This window comes from Echinops telfairi, unplaced genomic scaffold (genome assembly GCF_000313985.2).
Source record: "Echinops telfairi isolate 266 unplaced genomic scaffold, ASM31398v2 ScPeMD7_2;HRSCAF=8, whole genome shotgun sequence".
In the NCBI taxonomy this organism is placed as follows: Eukaryota; Metazoa; Chordata; class Mammalia; order Afrosoricida; family Tenrecidae; genus Echinops; species Echinops telfairi.
Window position 1 is genome coordinate 57,064,992 of NW_022103898.1, and position 4,398 is coordinate 57,069,389.

General features: G+C 39.5%; 1 pseudogene; it reads left to right on the forward strand.

Moving 5' to 3' along the window:
• Positions 1-1,188: 1,188 nt before the first annotated feature.
• LOC115870481 lies at positions 1,189-1,882 on the forward strand (annotated as a pseudogene).
• Positions 1,883-4,398: the final 2,516 nt, after the last annotated feature.

Consider the following 4,398-nt stretch of genomic DNA (forward strand, 5'->3'; position numbering starts at 1 on the left):
CTGGTCCTGCTGTGAGCAGCCCCCCTGGATAACCATAGGTCACCATGGCTCCTTCCTTACTACTTAGAAGAAGACGAACTGTAAACAGAAACAAAGTTGTACTGTCATCTACCCACCTATGAAACTTTCGTTTTATTTGTGCAGCAAAGTAACATACAAAAAACAATATTTAAAAATAGCCCTATAGATCTCTCAGTTCTTAACTCCCTCTTGCTTTGAATTCATTTAACAGTCTGGTAAAATCAATCTACCTCTTATTATCACATTAGAAGTAGCTCACAATCCTTTCTTCTGAGGACACATTTTATATTATTCTATATCTCCGAGCTTTGACCAGTTCCTCTCCCTGACGTGTATTGTCATATTCTTTTAATCTAAGATATGCATTCTTCAAAGTTCAGCATAAGCATTATTTTACAGTACTCAGAAAACTTCCTGAATCTTTTGGGTACATTAAATGATCATCTCCTGTGTGTTGAGAATAGCACTCTTCATATTATTTGAAATTTCCTGCTGTATACTAATATCTGTAGCTCCACTGGAACATGAGTGACTTAGGTGGATAATTATTATTCGTAATAGTATTTCTATCTTTACATATAGTTGGTTCAATAGTGGCATTTAATAAATGCTTTCTGAATTGTTGAAATAAAGACAAGAGACATGATTGAGTTATTGAAACAATAAGCATTTTTAGAGGAAGAAGAATTACTCATGAAGTAACTAAAGTATTTTTTAAATATTTGGGGATTAACGGCTTTATTGTACTATCAATAACTTTTTAAATGGCAGAGTAATCTATAGACACATTAAAAGTGTAATATTTTGCTTATGCAATGTACTGCTACCAGTATTCCTCTCCCGCTCTTGCACAGGGCAGCTGCCGGGCAGGCTGAGTCACTACCGAGCACATGTCATCAGGCTCACAGGGGCTTGAAACCGTTTCACCTCGCTAACATTCATGGATGACGAAAAATGTTTGAAGTCTATGGGCCTGTAAAGCTCTTATTGGTGGGTTCAACATCTAAACAAATGAAAAAGCAGTATTTGGAAATTAGGGATGAATTGTGGAAGTGCTCCTGAGGAAAGACAGAGAAACAAGCATGTCTAAAGGGTTTGTTTTTGTCTCCTTTGAAAGTCCAGCAGTGTCAAAGGAGGAAGAACGCCTGTAGCCCTGGAGAGGCAGTTATGAAAGCCCATCATGAAGTGAACAACCCCCTAACCCTCCACGGAAATGTTTACTTGACCCCAAGAGATGATGGATAGTTTACCAAACACAGATATTTGAGCAGAGATTACTCAAATTCTTGTAATATAAGAGATTGTGCACCACCACCAAAAGATTACACACTTTGTGACCATGGTCATCCCAGTTAACGTGATGACTATCCATCCACTATCTATCGTAATAGAGGTGGCTGTGGGTGTGATGGGGACTGTGCAGAGCCTCCAAGCGGAGGCTCTTACAGAGAGAGATTCCTGTGAGAACTATAGTTAACTCAGAGAAAGCTCCACCTACACGTGGGCCTGCCGACTTAGGCTGGAAGCAGTTATACGATGGTTACAGCAGCTCCCAGGACAGCTATGGAGGAAGTCAAGACTGTTGGTCAAGCAGCTAAAGTGATTCTCTACTCAAGTGCTCATGATAGGTTTGGCAGCAAAAGGGTTTCCCCCGTCTACAGAGAGGGGCCATCCTCTCCCATGGGATTCCTACAGCAGTTCAAGCCGGGGACCCACACCCAGAGGTGGTGGCTGTGCAGGAAACCGATGTGGTGGGGTTTGGGGGTGGGGGGAAGAAGCAGATTCTAAAATCAAACAAAGCTTTGAACCAAAATCCCTGCTCACTAAACAAACAAAAAAGGGGCAAACTCTCCGGTCATAACTACCCAAGGATTATTAAGGAAAAAGTGTTACCTTTTAAAATGTTCCTGTTTTAATTTTTCTTCCATAATGTTTATGTTCTTGTGAGAAAAAAAGAAAACCTGTTTAATTTTATTTGATTTTATGGCCTGGCTTTCAATGAGCACAAGTTAAATGTGTAAGACTTGACTGGTCCTGGTGTTGTAATTCTCTTAAGTGTCCCTGTCCCTGAAGGCTTTTAACTATTTGATTCTTCCCAGTAAATGAGGCAAGCAATGCCTCATTTCTTCCACAAACATCTAGCCATCTGAAATGGAGAATTGCATTATTCTGCCTTTATCCGTGAGCTGGATATTACAAGGATGGTTGGTTTGCTACTACACTGTAAGATGTCAAGGTGTCTTCAAACCCAAATCTCAATGTCCTTAGAGTGAAAACCCTGAGATGAGATGCTTTCCTGAGAAGAGTGTTATTCACTCAGTAAACCCCGAACAAAAGCATAACACCCACCAAGATGTTGCTTTCCTGGCATTTGCTTGGGAATCTTCAAGAGCCTCCTATTTCCCTCTCCCCCAGTAAGACCATTTAGAGTGTGCTAAACCACTACAGACTACTGCATAACAACTCTGGCTAACGCCCTCCTCCCAAATGTGTAATATTTTATCATTAAAAAACAAAACAAGCTTTGAATGAGATCACTCATTTAAATATCTGTTTTCAAAGAAATAAGAAAGAAACATTCCAATGTGATTTCGTAAGACTTCTGTAAAAATTATCAGAAGCCTTAAATGTGTGCTTATATTGTTTCATTCTTTATACTGAGCATTTTACATAATTGATGATTCAACTATAATCACTCAACATTTGGAATACAGCAACTATTTGGAGGTGACTACTGAACTTATTTAGACTTCTGTCCCTTTTTCAGGAAAAAAGAGATTATTCAACGGCCCTCTTGAAATTAAAACTTTTGTACTGTAGCCTATAATCCAGAATTAAGTATCCCTGCAAGTATCCTTGTTTGCAGGCTGCCTCTACATTGTGCCAGCATCCCCCAGTATTTAGGTCCACTTTGGGAAATAAAAAATGCTTTACTAATGAATTGAAATACTAGAATGAAAGAAGACTATATAGATAGATCTTTATATTCTAAGAAAAAACATACAGCATAACAATGTGGATAATTCCCATTTATCTCTGATTAAAACAACACATTATCATTTCAATATGTTAGGGTATGGGGACCCCTTTTCTGGCTTATGCTGGCACTGCCAACTTCTCAAAAGGAGTGGTGGCTTGGTGACAAAGCAGAGACTAACAAACAGATAGGAGGGGGCAGCACAGCAGGTTTATTGAACAGGAAAGGATACGTTGGGCACAGAGCCCTAGCCGGTCTGCACTAGGGACAAGGTTGAAAGTAGTGAGTCCAGAGTTCGCAAGCCCTCCTTATCTATCTGCAGGGATCACTGAGCTCAGGTTTTTTGTTTGTTTTTTTTATTTTGTTTGGTTTTAAGGAGGTTGTCTCTGGTTGGCGGGGACCCAACTCTGTCCTCATTTGGCAAGGTCCTCCATGGTCAGGCTCCCAGCGTCCTTGTGTCTGGTATGTAATGACTCATCAGTTAGACCAGGCAGGTGGCTTCCCTGTCCTCTAAGCATCCTTGCTGAGGTATATCTATGAAATCTACTCTGTGCTATTTGGGAAACAGCTGGTAAAATTCTAGTTCTGATATTGATCTATTGATGAGGAACAGCCTACGGACCAGGGCTGATCTAAAAGGAGCTAGATTTGACTTTTGATATTAGCTTTCTGCAAGAGATGTTTTAGTCTATTCATATCTAACAAAATTAACATCTTTTTATTCAATCCTTAGGAGCCCCTGGGTGGCACAACATATCATCACTGAGCCTCTAACGACAAGGTTGACAGTTTGAATGCACTCAGAGGCTCCTCACAAATAAGGCCTCGTGATCTACCACTGAAAGATCACAGCCATTGAGCGCCCTGTGGAGGGCATGTCTGCTCTCACACATATGGGGCTCCATGATTTGGAATCAAATAAATCACAACTTGTTTGTCTTGATTCTACTTTTCTTGTTAAATTTATAGAACCAGAAATAGCACTCAACTTTCACGTAATCATATTTCCAAAAACCAGGTATGCCGAGTGAAACTCATCAATCACAAAATGACAAGTACTGCATGAAATCCCTCCTATTTAAAAAAAAGAAAAATTCTTTCATATCAAAATAATACACTTTGGAGACTACCAAGGTGGGAAGGGCAAGGGAGGAAGATGAAGTAGAAGGCTAGCGGGTTGACAACCATTAACTTTAGTGAAGGGGAAGATAATAATTCACAAAGTCAAATGATAAATCAAATGAGAAGGGTAGGGTTAAGGTGATGGGGGTTTTGGTAAGCAGCTTAAATTGTTGAATATAAAATTGATGATCTGAAATGTGAACACCAACCTAATTCATCTTAAAAGTTTTTAATTTTTTAAAAGTTGTTGGTTATTAAGTTAAGGACCAAATTTCCAC